At 34.5% G+C, this 21,006-nt stretch overlaps 2 pseudogenes; one reads left to right on the top strand and one right to left on the bottom strand.

Annotated features, from left to right (window-relative positions):
• Positions 1-5,924: 5,924 nt before the first annotated feature.
• Positions 5,925-7,591, top strand: LOC128161407 (uncharacterized; annotated as a pseudogene).
• A 123-nt stretch (positions 7,592-7,714) lies between these two features.
• On the bottom strand, positions 7,715-20,475 carry LOC128161009 (uncharacterized; annotated as a pseudogene).
• Between the last annotated feature and the right edge of the window lie 531 nt (positions 20,476-21,006).

Genomic DNA, 21,006 nt, shown 5'->3' with positions numbered 1-21,006 from the left:
TATTATTTTGAAATTGAACAAAAAAGCAATTTTCATCATTAAAATTTAAACTTGTACTTTGAGTCGTTTTTGTGTTTTTTCAGAATCACATAAAACATAAAAATTTGTCAATTATTTTGAAGAGAGCAATTCAGTTTTTCATAAAAACAGGTAAAGCTTCATTTAAATAGATTCTAATAAGATTTGTTGTGGATATTGTGTGAATGGAATTGTGACAACGTAAATTACACGTAGTTTTAAGGAGTGTAACTTGCATGGTCGTAAATTTTACGTGCGTTATCCCCGAGTGGTAAAAATTCTCTAACATAAAGACAAAATACCAGGGTACAGAATAAAACCAAAATCATGACAATAAATGGATAATATTATTTCTTCAACTTTCTATCTGAAAAAGTCCGCTTATTCTGAGAATAGGTGGTTTACATTGCAAAACTAGCTGTGTCAGAAATCTTGCCTCAAATTAAAAATGTCTTGTCGGTTCCTTTTTACTATTAATTTAGCATTTTTCAAGACTTTCTCAAAAAGCTACATGTATCAGACTTGCAACAAGCATTTAGGTTTTATATTGAATTATTAGGCATATTGCATATTTCTATTGAAGAATTATCGTTATAAATTGAGTGAGGTTTTTTAAGTTTTAATTCTATATTCATTTGTTTCAAGCTGATATTTCTGATATTTTTAGCTGTTTATTCATTTATTAACTCATTTTAGCAGGTATGGCCCTATTTTTAGTTTATATAATGGTTGGATAGATAGGCATGCAAAGTGAATTTGAAGTGTAAATCAGTGATTGTGGTGACAAAAACATACAAAGATAATCTATGTATTGCCCCAACACGTGTTCTCATTTTAAAAAAATAAAAGTTTTGACATAATTTCACAAATTTCATACTTAGAAGGTATGCAATTTTCATTCGTAAAGACATGAATATTAATAAAAACAGTGCCACGTGGCACCTATCAGTCTAATGAATAAAGTGTACGTGATTTCTCCATATGTCCACAAACACACGATGGATGCATGCAGTAATCAGCATGACTTGCTTCCTAGCTAAAACACCAAAACAGCCAAGACTTTAGAGAGGAATGGGATTCTATCCTCAGCAGCTTTAAATTTAGAATGAACTCCTTTACTAATACGACCAGGCGTCCAGGATGACCAGAATATCTCGCGTGACAACACTTTACGGTTGAAAATATAAAACTCGTAACCAGATGATGGAACCATTAGCATTTTCACGCATGCTGGACAGGGATGTCACCGGAATGCAAATAACACCAATATAACGCACAAGGTGATCTCGGAAAGGCATGTGATTAGGACAGACGATCAGTGCATTCAGCGACATGAACTTTAAGGAACAAGGCGGTTATATGTGATACTTCATGTGTAGGGGGACCCGTTAGAACACATATCCATGCCCATAATCGGAGCTCCTCTGTGGATATAAGTTCATCAGAGAAGAACGACCGGACACTTTAAACCAGAATAACACGTGTCTTCGGTGAATTTTGTGAAAAAGAAATAAAGTGGGTACAGGACCTAAATGACATTTTAGACAAACCTGGTGTGTAGACATTTTTTTAAATAAGGTTCATTCTCTACGCGTCCATATACAAAACGCAATCAGAAACTGGGACATGGAAATTGTTTCGAGGAAAGCAGGTGCCGAATAAAGAAGAATAATGACTCCCGCAAAATAATGACCCCCTCAGCTGTAGAATAATAGGATTTCTTTTTTTAAGAAAAAAGACCCTGGGGTAATTTTTCTGAATGTAAGACATGAATAGTAGTGGACCCCCCCCCCCCCCCCCCCTGTAGAAAATGACCCCTGCTGTAAACAAGAATAGATATGTGTTACTACGTTTCACAGGTAATCAACTTTAAATTACTTGAATTTTCACTCTGCTCAGCTGGTTTTGAAGTTTAAAACACTGATGTTGTAAGAAATCAATGTATATAGTTCTTCATATCAAATACATACATTCACACAAAATGATTCGTCGACATAAGACAGAAAAATGCTAGTGTAGAAATTTTCTGTACTTGTTACTTTACCTTGAGTAAAAAGGACATATCGCATGTCTCTAAAGTATAGGGCATTTTACATTTTTTGCATTCCTTGTGTATATATTAATAACTTCTAACAGTTTGTTAGCTGCATAAAAGCCATTATATGAATTTAAATCATAGCCCCGATCGTATTAAAACTCGTTAATAAATGAGCGTCTCTGGTGGTACAGTGACGTCCCTTGCGACCTTCTTCGATCAACTGTTTTATATTAACTCTATCATTTATGCCCAGTCTGCTGAATAAAATATTTTGTTGCAGATTCGATATTGACACAAACATCTTAAATCTGCTGTGTGACTGGAGTGACTTTGAGCAGTATTTGTAGGGTAGTGACATGTGACAGATGACACAAAGAAATCGTAGCAAAATATAAAAATACTGAAAAACCAGGCAAAATCACTGAGCTGAGAATGGTTTAAAGTCATAATATGATTTTATTTTCCAAGTTGTATCATAGTATTGGTGCTATTTACATAACTAGGGGTACTTTTTGTATCTTTCATTACTTTAAGGTTAATCAATGATTAAGGTCAGACGCGATTATCTTCCAATCTTCAAAATGTGAAAATTTCCACTTTGTTATTATATTTTTATGTTATATGATTCTTTCTTTTTTTTTTTTTTTAAGATAAAAAGTGTTTAATTGAATATGTATAGTATGGCTTAATTTATAAGCATTCAAATGCATTTGCATGCTATTAGATGTATAAGGAAAATTCGAAATATCCTAGCTCCGAATTTTCATGCTATTATAAGGAAAATTCGAAATATTCTAGCTCCGAAAAGAGCCTGGTAATGTACCCTGAATTTTTGGGAATTCACGGGTTTAAATGTTAATAAATAAGAAATAAAATATCAAGAAAAAATATATAAAATTGAGGAACGTCTCGTGTGTCCTTAAACTTATCGTGGCTTAAAGTCACAAAGTTCAGAAATTGTGTCCACATTCACACATTTATAATGAACTTGAAATTCCATTGTCATTACCAACAAATATAACCGAAGCTTTCAAGCAAAGCCATTCACTACGATTAAGATATTTTTTCATGTCTTACTGACTCATTTGGTGTCACTGGTCATCGGATAAAGGGCATTTGTCAGAACTGTTCTTTTTGTGGTTCATTCTGCGAGAGGACATTGAGCGGTAAATTAGGTAACTGTATGTGTATATCTTTAAGTAGTTTTAATAAATATAAGTGGTCAGTGTGTTATTCACGAATAAAATACGTTAACGTCTTTAAAGAGGCCTTGGCTCTTTTTTAGATGTCGCCAAAGAAGGACAAAAATCCCGTTGACTTTTTCATAACGTTTCATTTAATAACAAATAATTAAAATCTAACGTCAAATGAACAGCAAATAAATTCAACGTTGATCAATCTAGCTGACATCTTGCCAAAAAATACGCACATCAGCAGCACGATATTGTTTAACAGAGCTATCCATTATCGAATGTTTTTAAGTTGATTCCAGAGCTTAATCAACATATGTACCGCCAGCATAGAGGGTTTAAAGACTTTACAAGTATTTGGCAATATACAAAGTGTGTCAATTTAAAAGAGAAAAAAACATAAACAGAATAAGTTTCACTACATAATATGCATAAAAAAAATTATACGGCAAATTGCATTCACTCCCACAATTGCATGTTAGAACTGGGAGATGTAGAAAAAACGTTAAAAGCGGATTGTATACTTTCGCTGTTTATACAACTGTTGTATTATTTTAATATACACATTTGGATCCAAAAATAACATTAAGCTACGTGTATAATATGAAGAACATGAAGACTGTGACACGCGCAATATAGTGAAAGTGAAACTTTACATGAACATACTTTGCGTATACACGAAGCATCCATGAAGTTAGTATACACACCGCTGTTTACAAACGAAATTGAAAGTATGGAATCGTCGATACGACCCCTGTTTAAGCTTCTGGAAAACGCGGGCACGTGCGAGTGTTTAAAAAAGTTTTGCATGTTTATGATTCCATGTAAGGTGTTAAACTACCATTTGTTATTCTTTGCTGTGACTGTCCACGTTATCATCACAACAGCCTCCAAAGAGTTGATCACGACCTTCTTTCTCTTAGACCGCTGAGTATGACATATATGCGTCAATCGTACAATGTAAGTCCAGCAACTGTTGGTACTATTTATTTTACAAGTTCACAAGTTTTTCCTTAAAGTTCGGCACACCTTGAGGTAAAGATGCGATCAGTTTGCTTTGATGGATTGTTGCTACATTATTTGAGGATTTTTTTAATTGCCATACACTCTGGTCCTATCCTTATAGCTGGTGAATTTACCAATAATGTCTCGTGTTTTCTTTGGAGGGTCGTATTTGCCTACCCTTTGTGACCTGGAGATGTCTTCACTGAATTTTGTGTGTGTTTTTTTTTTGAGAACCAGATTGTTGATGACTTTAAGCATAAGGTTGTCAGTGTGTAGATATGCCTGTTATCTTAAGACAATTTCTTCTGGAGCATTGTTCCGTTTCATCGATTCGTGAATGAAGATCACCTAGTTCTGTGCGTAGGGATGTTACATCCGAAACAAAACTCTAGCTAAAGCGTTTAAGAAATTTTATTTTCTTAGAATAAGGATTATGATGGTTCGTTTGAATTCATGTTCATCCGAAGAAATTGAATCTAGTTGGTCATTAAGTTTATTTAGGTCAGATAACATGATGAAGGTACTGTTCTGCCTTTGTCTCTTAAGCGGATTCACATGATTATCAGCAGCATTACCAGAGGCCATTGTGAAGCATATACAACATATATCACAATGAGCACAATAAAATACAGTGTAAATGAATGTACTAACAGGCAGTGAGTAGATATTTTCAATGGCGGCAGTTCTGTTCTCAATCAGAATAATATCGAGTAGATTGCATTCGTAACACAACCCAGATAACTAATTTTTGTGACCGACAAGTTTCTCTAACTTAAAATATTTTCAGTGTCCAGTTATTTCTTGAAGATATATCAAAAATCACTCTTAAAAGACTTTTAATCGGAAACCTGTTTACATTTTGGCGATACAATTTTAAGATAATCACTGTTTTACACTTAGCATTGGACTTCAAAATGTGCCGTGCGGAATGATTTAAGTTGTTTCTTGTGTTTTAAGAACTAGTTTTTTAACAGAAGCATTTTAAATCTAGTGTTGCTACAGATGTGGCTGTTGGATTTCTTTTATTCCTTAGATGAAAATCTTTTGATCCTTTCAAATCTGCTGCCTTAAAGGTTTTTTAAGTTTCACAGAACATCAGTGTTAACCAGGTCCAGCACAATCTCTTTATTAAGCTATATAGCTTTATCTAGCTATATAGCTTGATAAAGCTATTAAGAATAGCTTGATCAAGCTATTGGATGTGTGAAAATTTGAAATAAAATTACTAAAAAAAAAAAAAAAAAACGAGATAGTTGCATTATGAGTACTTGTCAACAAGTTCATCCGTGCGTAAGAAATACACACACACTGACATAAAGGTATAAAAGCGATGTATGTGGGGCGCTCAACTTATTGAAATTTTAAACAATATCCGGGGGAAGTGTAAAATATTCACAGATTGTAGAAAAACAAGAAGATCGCATAATGGTTAGTAGAAATATTTTTTCTATATGATGTAACAGATTATTGAGCACCGATAATGAAAAGGTCCATCATATTCGACTGGTAACTTTTTGATGAGTAAAAAGAGGCTCCGCCCACATGCGCAGCGATCAGAAGTTTCTCATCAGTCTAGTGCCAGTCGAGTGTATTATATGAAAAATGCGTAAAAATTACGCTAAAATACCAGGCGAATGAAATGAGAACGAAGTAAAATCACTTCCGGTTGAGAAATGGAAAACAAAAAATATATAGCACAAGTGGCTTTTTTATCAGTCTTCTTTGATGACAGCAGTGACAGTGATAATAGTGAGGAAGATGATCCTGTCGTATATCCACTGCCATTGGCTTCGTAAGTATAAATGCAATTTAGCTTATAACAGTATAAACTTAAACAGATAAAGGGGTAGAAACTACATACATGTCTCTGGTTACAAAACGTAGATTTTAAATAGGAAATTCCCCATGACAAAATCAACTTGTTGGTTAATAGTATCATAGAGTAAACGTATTTTCAACCCGGGTTAACCTTAGGATCCTGCTCCTTGTGTAATGGTGTATAAAAGATGCACGCACCCCTCCACGAACGCACACGCCTAATAACAGGTGAACGTGAATTGCATGTCTGTGAATCGATAAATAACAACAGTGGTTCGAAAACGGTGGGGTGTAATCTCTTGTTTATGGGTCTCCTTTTATTTTGATAATGACCACCACCGCGCACACACATACAATGAAAATAATAAATTAACATAAGCCCCCCCCCCCAATCATTCTACAACAGTTTTTAAACATTTTATTCCTTGTTGTAGGTCATCATAAAAATGGCAAAATATACCTAGAGAAAGACACAGACAAAAGAAATATACCAGAAACGCTGTTTCCCACTTTCACCTAGATGAATTTAAGACTTTTTTTTAGAGTCGACAGTGTGAGTGTTCAAGGTCTGAAAGAGAAAATTTCTTCAATATGCACCCAACAGAATATATCGGGCATTTTATGTCGTACATCTACAGGAGGTTCAGCCCAGACTCCACTTGAGGACCGCCTACTGATGTTTCTATGGTATATGGTCAGCTTGGACAAGTATGCTGCCATTGCAGATCGGTTTGGAACAAGTGAAAGCACAGCTTTATACGCAATTCACAATTTCATAACTTTTATTAATGACTATTTATTAGATGCCGTTATTCTGTAGCCCACACCTCCAGAAATGCAAGAAATCAAGGATATGTATTTTGAACTTAAAGGTTTTCCTGGCATTATTGGATTCATTGATGGCACACATATTCCAATTAAAAGACCATCAGAAAGGGAAAATTGACTATTACAACCGTAAAGATTTTTATTCAATAGTACTGCAAGCTGTTGTACGAGAAGATCTTCGCTTTATTGACATTTTTGCTGGTTTCCCAGGAAAGGTCCATGATGAGCGAGTTTTTCACCATTCAAAATTGTTTGAAAATGGACCAGAGTTATGTGGAGATGGTCATTTGTTAGGTGACTCAGCTTATTCTTATCTTTCATGGTTGTTAACGCCTTTTAGAGACAATGGGCATCTTACTGAAGTCCAAACACATTATAATTACACCCACAGCAGCATTCGCAGTACAGTCGAACGTGCGTTTGGTTTACTAAAAGGACGATTTACCAGATTAAAGTACCTTGATAAAAATGATACAAAATTAATGGTAAAAACTATAGTGACAGGGTGTATATTACACAATATATGCATCCTAAACAATGATGATTTCCAGGATATGATGACAGATGAGTAAGTTCCTCAAGTCATGCCCAGTGCAGGTGAATACGACCAGGCCTTGATGAACAGAGGGTCACTCAAAAGACTTCAAATTGCAAGAGCATTATCACATATCTAGAGTCCGAATCCTTCACTTACGATGCCATGCAAGATTTGTGTTTATGAGAATGTTGTTTATTTTTTATGAATAATAAAAACAATGAATGTAGTTCAACTTCATTTTTTAATAACAAAATAAAAAGAGAAATCACTCTTCCTGGGTCAAAAATATAACAATGAAACAATGCACATTTGCAATAAACTAATTCATGGCACAAAACAAAGCAAATGTATATAGAGATACACATGAATAAAAAATATTTGAAAGCCCACCAAAAAAATATCTCTTCCTGAGTTTAAATACACATTATTTCTGGGACTTTCAGGTAGCAAAATTAAAATAATGACAGATCACCACATTGCAATTTTACATTATGTCAAATTACAGCACGCACCTTGTAATGAAAGAACCTCTTCCTACCAAGAAATAAGTTCTCTGTTTTAATTCTAATTGATCACAACAACCCCTATTAATCAGTGTACAATTATTCAGGAAAATTGCAATTTAGGTCACAATTGTAGCTCTGTAAGCCGACCGTTTGAACCTCAAAAGATTGGAGGGAACTGCTTCTAGATTATTCAAACTTAAGGTTACTTCCCCAACTAAATGATTGGCTAATTCTGCAAACACATGTTTATCTAAATCACTTTCTAAATTGCACTGAATGTCACAGTATTTCAATGTTTTGATCTGTTCAAGAACACATTTCAGTTGTCCGACAGTTGTCCGACAGTAACCTCATCACAAGACACAAACTGCAATACTGATAACTGAACATGTGAAAGAGCTGCAGTAAATGCTGAAAAGAATGAGTTTTCAAGAGGAAATTTTTTCAGTACAAGAACTTCTAAATTCTGAAATTCAAATTCAAGAAAAAGGTCAACACATAAAAGAGCTATCTCTTGAAAACTGTTCATTGCTGTAATGGTCAGCTTCTTTAAATTCGGCATATATTTTAACCCACTATTCTCTGTCAAAGCATCAAGATGGACAATAAAAGTTGTTCTTTTGAAATATATCACATTCCTAAATTCTTTGCAAACCTCATATAATTTGCAGTAATGATCAATGTTTTTGACATGCATGAAATTTTTTTCCAAAATGTGATGAGGCAATTTCGAAATGTAATCTGAAAAAAAAGTAAATTATTTTTCGATACTTAAATCTTAATTAGATTTTTTCATTATTTCCAACAATTCTCTCATTATATCATTTTTCTCCTGAGCGCGTTGGTCGCGTTTTCTTTCCCTTTCCTCTTATATTCTTCTTTTTTCTGCTTTTCAATTTCTTTCAAATATTCCACCAACACGTTACCTGATTTATTTTCATTTATATTCATCTTCCTGTTTTCTCGTCTTCGTCGTGCAGTGGTAGTTTTAATCAAAGTTACGGTATTTTCATTTGCATTTTTCCGCTGTCACTGGTACTCATGGTGGAACTGTCCTCATCTGTTTGTATCATGCAACCAATCGACGTGCAACAGATCATGTTTTTATCTAGTTGTTTTGTGCTGAATTTGGCTTCCTTCTGATTTTGCAAACTAGACCCTGAAGTAAAGGGATGGTTGATATCATGGCGTTTTGATATTATGTTATCAATTTTCTCAAAGTACTGGAATGTCTTTCTCTTTTGGCTAGTTTTCTTCTTGTTCAGAGACAGATCTTTGTGCGATGCCAGCAGGCTTCTCCACTTGCCTTCCACTTTATTTTGAACATATTTGTACCCTGCTTCATTTAGTGCTGCTGTTATCTTTTTACAAGTATCCTTCTTTTTATCCTCGGATCTTCTAATTCTTGTTCGTAATCTTCATATAAGCTTATCAAAAGCTCTGTCGCATCTCTGCTCCATGAAACTGGTTGATTGTCTTCCAGATCACCTATTATGGAATAAAGATGTAATGTTATAGTGCACCACAAATCTAGCTGCTGAATAGATTTCAAGACTGCCTTGACAAGTTTATTATTTTTTAAATATAACAGTTAATACCCTCTTTCTTCTGATCTGCATGAAATTTTTTAAAACTGTTTAAATTTGTCTGTAATCAAGAGACTTATACAGTTTTGTCCATTATGAAATTTCAGTCATTTCAGAATAAACTGGATACAACTGTACAAAAGGCAGATAAAAACTCTGTATTTATCATATTTGTTTTTAAATTTAATTCTATGCTGCTTTCCTGCTATAAATTCATTCATTGAGTATACGAAATTAAGAACACAGGCAATATAGTTTGATATATATGATCATTTTGTTCAAATCTGTCCCTGCCAACTAAACAACACTGAATAGAAATTCACATAACAAAATGCAGATATATCATGGCTTTTTCATGATCTACCATATTAATACACAACATCTTACTGTTTGATGCCTGATCGTCTTCAAATTCTACATTTTCTTCTTCAATGCCTGCAGGCTGGGTCTGTGTTGCCTGTCCACAATCTTCTAAGTTTTTGCGTATTTGTTAAAGCAATTCTTCATCTGTAAGCAAAAGCGTTTGTAATTTGTATCATTTTTAATGCATGTAAATACATTGTACCAAAAAATAAAAGCTGAAATTATGTAGCCTGAAGTATGTACATCATGATTGATTCCTACAATAAATTAATAGCAATTAAACGAATGCTGCAGTTAAGAGGCATTTGATTCTGAGGGGTGTAAAATTGGCAAAATTACTCAAGTCAGGTTATTTATTTTCATGCCAGTGAAGGACATAGTATTCTTTTCAACATTTTCAAGTAAAAATTATTTTTCCAAAATCTACACCCCCCCCCCCCCCCCCCCAAAGAAATGGTTGCTCTCCTATATACACTTGGAAAATGAAGTATGCTAAATTCACATTCAGTTCAAACATGTAAATAAACTACACTACACCACTTTGCAGGGTTTGTAATGCTGTTTAAAAGAATATCAGAGGAGAGTAAAGTGACAATACCAGATGTACATTGTTTTTGGAAATGAATGGTACAATATTATAATTATTTTACAGCTACCCATTAAATTAACATAGTTCATTATCATTTAAAATACTAATGTAAATGACAAACCTATGTAAATCTTAACCTTAATTATTTTTTTTTATCAGCTATAAAAAAACCTACCTCCATTCCCTAGCCTCCTAATTGTTGGGGCATCCAGTACTTGAACAATTTTGAGTCCATCAGAATACTTCAAGTGAACTTGTGTCCAGTACCTACATAAAAATATACTTTAATTTTGTTTAAACGGGATCGAACGTACGTTGACACAGGCAGCTGACAGACTATCACATGAGATAAATCAATAGAATTATGTCTTTACATGTACTACCATATACAAACGGGCTTAAAAAGTAAATACATTTAAATACAAGCGTGCCTTAATTGTGCGATGATACAATCTCCTGGGTAACCGATCGTGGCCGACTGATACCTCATTACATGTGCACATATATCAGCTGCCTTAGTGACACACGTATATAAATGAAGCCGTCGAACCTGAGTTTGCGCATATAGTGCATAGAGGCTTTCTTTTTAATTGCAAATTAATATATCTATAACGCTACTAAGGTTTATTAAAGATCATTATGATGCAAACAAAATTAACAGAAAAACAACAAACAGATTCTGTACTTATGACCTATGCTCAGCCATGTTGAACTTGTCACGTGGTAATACTAATCGCGCTGTTTTCTCTGATGAGATTCGATCTCAACTGTTTTTTGTTGCTCATCAGAACATTCCAGTCGAATATAAATAGATGTCATCATTTTACCGTTTCTTCACAAAATCAACCAGTCGAATAAACCAAATGCCTTCATAAATTTTTTAGCAATTTATAATTGTATATATTGTACAAAACCATAAGAAACTGTCACCAAAAGGACCAGTTTATAGGTATAAAATCCATGACAACACTCAGAATTTGAAGTAGATGTGCCTTGCAAGCCCTAGTCTCCATATACAGGAAATGCACAGTGAATACTAAAGTGTTGGTACAGAAACAACCAAATCTTCATCTTCCAGATCAGAATCTATGAAAGAACACTGATATAAGCAAAGCGTTCGACAGGGTTTGGCATAAGGGTTTGCTTTATAAACTTCAACAAGCCGGGATAGGAGGTAAACTTTATCTGTGGTTCGAAAATTATCTCCAGAGTCGTAAACAAAGAGTTGTAATGAACTCATCAGCATCGGGTTGGTGCGACGTAAAGGCTGGTTTACCCAGGGGCTCAATATTGGGTCCATTGTTATTTCTTGTATATATAAATGATATACTGTGGTTTCATCAATATTCGTTGAATACCAATTTTCGTGGATTTCGTTTTTAAGTTGATCCATGAAATTTAATGTTCATTGTAATGCAATTTCTATTGACGATTTGTATTGATGGGGTCATTGGCCATGAATTTACATATCCTTGAAACTGTGATTTTCACTTTATCCACGAAAATTGATACCCTTGAATATTAATGAAACCACAGTAGTGTTTGACATAAGATCCACTATCAAATTATTTGCGGATGACACCACCTTATACATTATTGTCGATAACCCGGTCATCGCAAGTAAGACATTAAATAGCGACCTTGACAAAATCCACAAATGGTCTAATCAATGGTTAGTTACCTTTAATCCTCAGAAAACTGAAAGCTTAACAATTAGTACCAAACGAAACCGAACTCTACATCCAGACTTGTACTTGAATGGACAAAAGATAAGTGAAGTGTCACATCATAAACACTTAGGATTACATTTTTCTGACAATGGTCAATGGTCATATCACGTTAATATTGTCGTGGCGAAGGCATCGTCTAGGTTACACATTCTACGACGACTCAAATTTTTATTAGATAGAAAATCCTTAGAAAAACTTTACTTTTCATTTGTAAGGCCAGTCATTGAATACGCAGATGTAGTCTGGGACAATATCTCAAATGATTTAGCCGATAAACTCGAAAAAATCAATATTGAGGCAGCTCGCATAGTCTCAGGTGCGACAAAACTCGTAAGTTAAAATGATCTGTATCGAGAGGTTGGATGGGACACTCTACACAATCGTAGACAAAAACATAAACTAATCAAATTCCACACCTTGGTCCATAGAAGTGCTCCAGATTATCTATCTTCTCTAATCCCCTTAAGAATCAGTGAAACAAATCATTATCCCACAAGAAGATCGCACTGCATTACTCAACGAAAGTCTAATACAAACCACTATTCACAATCTTTTCTACCGTCCACTTCAAAGCTTTGGGACGATCTTCCGATAAGTGTCCAAGAAAATCCTTCAGTATCCAATTTGAAACGTGTGCTTAACTCAAACTGTTGTAAAACCCCAAGACACTTTCTATTTGGTAAGCGCACAGAACAGATCTTACACACACGACTTAGACTCAATTGTAGTATACTTAATTCGCATTTATCTGAAAAACATATAATAGATAATCCTAATTGTGCCTGTGGACAAATTGAAACAACAATACACTTTTTATTAGAATGTCCTCTATACACTGATGCAAGGAAAAAATTCATTGACCCATTAAGACCGGTCACTTTAAACATTCTGTTATTTGGAGACCCAGATAGAAATTATTCCTATAATACAAACATTTTCAAACATGTACATCAATTTATTTCTGCTACTAAACGATTTGTAACTTAATTCCACTTGTTACCGTATTGTCGATTTTTATATTTTTGCATCGTACGACTGTTAATTACTCGGTCACTTTTAATGTTAATTCAAGTTATGATATCTCTCTCTGTATATTTTCTATCATATTTTTCCCTTTTCCTTTTTTTTGTTAAATTTTTCCATCTATTTCATCTTTTTTTCATTTGTTGTTCCTAATATACTTGCCATTCGACAAGGGCAATTATTGTTTTTAATAGTTGAAAGTCAACTTAAGGAAACGGATTAATATAAGTTGTAACAACTTGTTTCCGAATCCTGTTTGTATTATTTACTGTTTATATTGATGTACAATTCAAATGAAATAAGTTTAAACTAACACTAGTATTAAAATTACTGTCTTTGTAACCCTACTGTATAGTTTTTTCAAATAATTTGTCTATTAAAGAAGGCAAGGAATTTAATATGTATTATATTGAAGTAAGATAATAAAATATTCATTTATATTCCACAATTTTATGAAAATAACGATAGTTTTGCAATAACCCCCTCCCCATAATTTTCTTAATTTTTATTTACTATATTAAAACGTAATTAAACAAGGAATCATTCTTTGAGTATTATGAGGTAATAATTTCGGTCGGGGCGTGATCAAATCCAATAAAGTCTGAAGGGCTTTATGATAGATTTGATCACACCCCGACCGAAATTATCATCTTATAATATTCAACAGGGGCGTACAAGGCGTTGTAAATGGTGCATTGAAGACGAAAGAATTTAATTCAAGTTAGAATATTAATTTTTGACTTCTATGCATTGTTTTCATTATGAATTACACGATGGAAGTCAATATTGTGGTTTCATTCTATTAACACGACAGGTATAGATTTCAAAACTAAGCTGCACATCGATTTTTGCCTAAATCTTGAACCTTCACTGTTCTTAATTGCAAAAGAAGGTATGAATGGGTCCTGACTCCATCCTAAAAGTACTTTTGTTCAAAGAATTAGTATATATTGATTTTTATTATTGATTTATTAAAATGGAGTCTAGACCCATAATGGGTCAAATTTGTGATTTTCACCAAAAAGTTTTACTTTATTAATAATTGTCAAATAGTTAAATTTATTCACCCGTACTGTAATGTGTCAACGTAGCTCACTGTGATGAGCGGAGGCTCATTGTCCATCTTTCTCCATGGAGAGGGTGTTCGAACTGTATAGACGGCGTTTTATTTTCAATTCATTTGCTTTTAAGTAAAACATGTTTTGCTTTTTTATTGGATTATTATGAAAGAAAATTTTTAATACCATTTATATAATGACAACAATTACGTAATGTTCATAATCTGTACACATAATGTCGGATAAAAATAGCGCTAGCATTGATGTGAGATCATGCTGTAATACTTATAAAGCATCAAATAAAACAAGTGAGATAAGTAACAAGTGCATGTATCATTGTATATTATGTATTTGTAAGAGAATGCAGTTCCATATTATACATGTGCATGTACTGATGCTCAGTTTCAAATATAAAGATTTTTTATATGTTCATATGCCATTCCAAATCCTGGGTACGGGGGATTTGTCATGCCTTGTACGCTCTTGTCCTTTATGAATTTTACAATAGAAGTGCATTTTTCTGAAATGTTAATATAGTAAAACCAGTGTCTTGGAGAAAAATTATTTAAAAGTTGTAAATTTGTCGTTGGAGAAGGGAAGAAGTGCACAACAGTAGTGACATAGCTTAGAATAGCTTTGGCGTCATTGCGTACCCTCCAGTTCCGTGCTAAAACTTGATTATTATCAAAATAGGTGATAACATCATGCTGAAATGGAACGCTTATTGGATTGGCTGCATGTTCTTCTATTCATTTGAGAACAGAAGTGTAACTTCCAGCGGGATGAGCACTCGAGTACATCATATTGCACACTGTTTTGCTGTTTGACATGTAATATGTTAAAAGATTGAGACTAAATGAAAATGGCATGATGATGTTTGAAGAAATAAGAGAGTACAAATGTTCAATAGCAAAAACAATCTTAGTTTTCTCTGATGATGACAAATCGGACATCTGTTTTCCACACAAAGACAGCAAGAACGAAGACATGACTTTGTTTCTGTCAGCAATCCATGTATCAATAGTGGCAGATGTTAAAAAATCAACATTTTTTTATTGACTAAATACATTATCATTAAAATCATCTTTCATCTTTCTTGTTCCTCTACTATCAAAGGCTTCCGCAATTTTAATCACATTTTCATCGGAGATATTGTTTGTCTTAATTAAATTAGTGACTTGTTCAGCAAGTTTGTCTTCAATGTCTTTTTCATTGGAAATGAAATTTTTTCACTGTATGCAGCACATGCTGTACATAAAAACACCGACCTTTTACAGAGATGGCCATTTTCGACAAGAGCTCCAACAACTGATGTTTTGAATTTTTTGCTCGATAGTCCATAAATTCTAAAAGATTTTTTTGAAAAGATTGCATGTTGTTTGCAGCTACAAACTGGCATTGTTATCCTGAAAGAAAGAAATATTCTGTACTAACGCCCGACCACCCCCCCCCCCCCCCCCCCCCCGCCTGGATTAAAATAATTTCTGTCTTAAATATACATTAAAATATTATTTTCTATATTATTTCAATCCCTTATAAAAACTGTAACAAAATTCTTCTATTTTAGAATACTATTATAACTTTTATATTCACGATCAAATAGCTTGATCAAGCTTTTCGTAATAGCTTTATCAAGCTATATAGCTAGATAAAGCTATATAGCTTAATAAAGAGATTGTGCTGGACCTGTTAACCAAAAGAGATTTTCATCTGATTCATCTAAAGACATTGATTTGTTTAAATTCATGAAGCAAATCTCTTCTATTTCTGCACATTAAACTTTGGATTGGCTCGCAAATCAGAGAAAAATACGATCTACTTTTAAACATTTTCTTGTGAACACTTGATGTGCTACATATAAATTGTTGTCAGTATTTCTGCAAGAGATTATATGCAGCAGAAAACAGCCCGACTGCAGCTGCAAGAAAATGTTCACCTTTTTTGGACAGAACATAAAATGAAAGTACCCGTTAGAAGTTTCAAAAAAGACTATCTCAGTCATGAAAATCTACAGTAAAGCGAAAATTGATCGATACCGACAGCGAGATAGAAACCGAAGTTTTGACCCCAAGGAAAAGAGGAAGAAAACTGTTACTCGGAGATGAGTTAGACAATAACGTTATACGATTTGTTACAACAATTAGAAGTTCTGGCGGAGTCGTTAATACTGCCATAGTGAAAGCCGCTGGACGTGGGGTAGTCCTTTCTGTGGATCGCTCCCTTCTACGGGAAAATGGGGGACACATTGAGATCACACGCGCTTGGGCCCTTTCCCTTATGAGTCGTATGGACTTGGTAAAACGCAAGGGAACTACCTCAAAAAAGTTCTCAGAGTAGACAACTTTGATTCTGAGAAATCTAAACTTCTTACAAAAATTCAAACTCGTGTAACTGAGTATGGAATCCCCCCTTCCTTGATTATCAACTGGGATCAGACTGGACTACATGTTGTCCTTGTTTCGCAATGAACTATGGCTGAAGAAGGATCAAAGAGGGTAGAACTAGCGGGATCGGAGGATAAGCGGCAAATAACAGGTATGTAAGCCACTTTGTTTATTTAATAATCAAAATTGACAAGCTACGATGTAATTGAATCGTCACGTTCCTTGCGTAAATTGATGTCTGATTACCCCCCGGTATTCCTGATCTACTACTCAATGTAACGGTAAATGATCTACGTATCTATGATTGTTTGTAACTCTGAAAATAAATATCGGTAATTATTTTACATTACAGCTACATTCGCTGAAACTTTGGATGGATCGTTCCTTCCCTTCCAGTTGATATATCTGGGGAAAACGACACAATGCCACCCAAAATTCAAGTTTCCAGATGAATATCACATTACTGAATCAGAAAATCACTGGGCAAACGGTAGAACTATGAACGACTACATCGACAAAATTATTCTGCCGTACGTTAACAAAGTGTAAGGACGACTTAGATTTACCACTTGGTCAGCGTGCCTTAGTAATTTTCGAGTGTTTCCGTGGGCAGATTACGGAGGAGTTCACAGCCAAACTCTCTGCAAATCGTCTTATTTACGTTACCATTCCGCCAAATTGTACAAATTTACTTCAACCGATGGACTTGAGCGTTAACAAAAGTGCGAAATCGTTTCTTAAAAATAAAATTTGAGAGCCGGTACGCAGCGCAGGTGTGTGATCAGCTGTGCGGTTCTGCCGATATTAACGAGGTGAAGGTCGACCTCTCGCTAACCCGAATGAAGCCACTTGGTGCGAAATGGCTGACAAAGCTGTATGATTACATGAAAACGAAACCCGAAATTGTTATTTATGGATTCAGGGAGGCAGGGATATCATCTGTATTGGGACTTGATTAAATTGTGACAGTTGTCAGAAATCGTGTAAATTGTTTGATTATGTTTCATTGTGTGAATTTAAAATAAAAAGTTACAATTAATTTTTTTTTACTTTTCATTAACTTCACAGGTTTAAACAATCGTGAATTATATTTTCACGTTGACTTTGAAATAGTGAAAATTTGATTCGCGTAAATTTCATATACTGTTATAGGTTCCTATTCGCGGAAAAAATCTGATATACGGTACTATAATGTACCATTATTTATCACCATTGCTGAAATGTCTCAAGAATTGACTTTGAAAGTTTCAAAGGTCTATAGCAGAATACTTTTAACAAACATAATCATCTATAAAATGCATACATTCCTTTACATTTTTGCTGTAAAATAGTATTTAAAACTACTTAAAAGTATGTTTACAATTTTCGTAGGGTGTGTTATCTCAGGTACGTTTTTTAGGTATTGGGTACGTTTGCCATTTGAAACATTTCCTCCTGATGCCGTATAAAAAGAAAATACGTTTTTTATAATTATGTGCAAGATAATGCAGATATCTTAGAAATTCTTTCGAAGAATAATCCATCTTTTTATGTTTCATTCATTGTCGTTTCCTTTATTAGTCCCTTCTGTTTTCAATGGTGGGGACTAAAGCTTTCCCTGCGTCGGTCAGTCTTTTTGTCCCACTGCAGTTTTCCACACTTTTCGCGTTTGAGGAATAATATGAAACTTGCTAAACAGCTTCAAAATGTCAAAATACAGATCAAGTTTACACTTCTGTATCGTCTGGTTGACATATTTTCAAGAAAATTAATTTTTTATATTCCAATATTTTTTATGTTCGGGTTCGTTATCGAGTTCGATGTGCATTGGATAAACGAGGCCAGTATGTAGTCAGTAATAATATCGTATGTTGCTTGTACCATTTCTTTTATCTTTAAATGTCTAACAAACAAATTTTTATATCAACTATATAGTTTAAATTTTCTCTGTTCATTTATCTCAAATAGTAGTATGCTTCGAAGCTTTCATCGAATAATACAAACCGGTAGGGGACGTGTATCGCTTATGCAATACTTTCGGAATGGTTGTTCTGTTTACCACCATTGATGTATGCTGCAATGTGTTGTTAATGCATTTAGAAGTCCGTGCAACCTTCAATCATGTGAATGCCTTTTCAGAAAGCAACCAACCATAGCTCTCTCGGACGGTATATACGAGACCATATGGACTCGTATACTGTCCTTTCCGACATGTATTATTTTTCAAATAATATCTGCATTTATATTTGTAAAACTCGCTTGCAGTGAGGGACCCGTTGTGATCCAGTCTCTGGTCCAAACGGTTTGGGATGACTGTTAAATATAAAACCAGGGAAGGCGTACATAAAAATTAAACTTGTTGTTTTATTGGCGTCTCCGATCAGAGTGACCCACGAAGGGGACGCTATCTTGATCGGAGACCCGCGTTCCTGCCCAGGAACTGACCAATCAAATTCTTTATTGTTTGTTCAAAACTAAAATCGGAATAGATAATTCTAATTAATTTGCTGATCACGTGATGTATTTATTTATTCTAAACGGACCGAGGCGCAACTTAGAACCTGACGCTACAGGATAATCCCCTAACAAAAGGTCTAATGGATGGCATTTACTTTGACCACGGAATTAACAAAAGATAAAAGTGAACCTAAAGAACAACTACATAGCATTTGAGCTTTCAGGGTTGATAAGTTAATTTATGCAGTCTTATACCAAAATTTAAGGAAAAAACAATTTAAAAGTTGATAATTTGAGCTTTCAGGGTTGATAAGTTAATTTATGCAGTCTTATACCAAAATTTAAGGAAAAAACAATTTAAAAGTTGGTTATATCTCAGTTATAATGATTAGAATTCATTTCTTATTTAATTCAGTTATTTTTCTTATTAGTTAACTTTGACCCGGAATATTTTAATTTGATTGTAGACTTTTAGATTTTACCATCACACAGTGTGTACTCTCCTGTGTTTGGAGATTTTACGATTTATTTGTGACAAAATGCAGGTAAATGTTTAGATAGAATTTTTCATTATTACACGTATTAATTAGCAGAGTCAGCGAACAGAATGTTGAAGTAAACGGAGTAATTTGTTTTGGCATTTTTAATGACTTTTGCCGATGATAAAAAATCATGTTAAAGTGAAGGTTACTTTAGAAAATGGCCTCCCCTCCCTCTTCCTCACGATCTGGAAAACTGTTTTATTAATTGTTAAAAAGACTTTTAATGACGAACATACTTCAATTTAAACTGTTGTTCATTGGATTTAGGAAACTGTAAAGCAGGCCACCACGGTCGTTCTTCGACAACCAGTTGCTGAACCGGCTTATGAAAGGAAGGTGGAAGTGGGGGACTTGAGCACAAGTTTTTCCTGGCACTTTTTCTTCTTCGGGCAAGCACTCTTTGATCTTGAGTAACGCTTCTTCAACGATCGCGCAATTAAACTACAAACATAAAACAAAATGTTCTGGTCACTGTCTGAGATGGTCTCATGCTCCGATGCAGCTTTCTTTAGCGCCGATTCCGCTCGCTCCTTGATGAGGTTCCCCATAAGTTCCATCAGCAAAATGTTCACGAAATTGAAAATACCCTGATTGGTAAAAGTTAAAGTCCCAAATAACAGCATGTAACCACGGTAAAATCTGCACTCACTGTGGTCTGGTGGAACTTCTGAAACATGTACTCCCTGTCCAATCTACTACACAGGATCCTCTTCACAGAGAAAACTGTCATGAAGGTATCCAGGAAAAACTGGTGTACTCCCGACAAACACAACACCACACGACACAACAAAGTGACTTCACTTTCACCGAACAACTTGTGCATGCTAGCTGCAATGATGTAGCCCTCTCCCGATTTTTTTTTTTTTTTTTTTTTGGGGGGGGGGGGGGGTCTACAACTCCATAGGATCTCCGTAATGGTGCAAGTGCGGGAGTGATTCACTCCCGCAACGATTTCGTCTCAAATCGTTTATAAATGACAATAACATTTGCATTTCTTACCTGAACTCGTTGTAGATGTCTATGGCATAAATTGATCAAAAAATATCAAGTACAGTCCATATATCGGTTATTTTTCGTGTATGTCAACAACAAAAGTTGAATTTGTCCGCCATGTTAACTGACCTTGACCGGTTTTATTTTGGGACAGCCAATGAGAATTCAGGAGCGGATCTTGAACTGAATATAGGAATTCCCCTATTTTAAATATAATTAACGCGGTAAATATGAATTTTCCATTATAATTATACCATTTCCTTAAATGATGTTTTAGTGATATAACGAGGTAAGATCGATTATTTACACTGACATTCACGTTATCAAGCCCATCAGACTCCAAGCGTACATCCCATAAAAT

Source organism: Crassostrea angulata, chromosome 8 (assembly GCF_025612915.1).
Source record: "Crassostrea angulata isolate pt1a10 chromosome 8, ASM2561291v2, whole genome shotgun sequence".
Lineage (NCBI taxonomy): Eukaryota > Metazoa > Mollusca > Bivalvia > Ostreida > Ostreidae > Magallana > Magallana angulata.
Note: the sequence above shows the minus strand (reverse complement) of the source record. Positions and strands in the feature narration are given on the sequence as shown.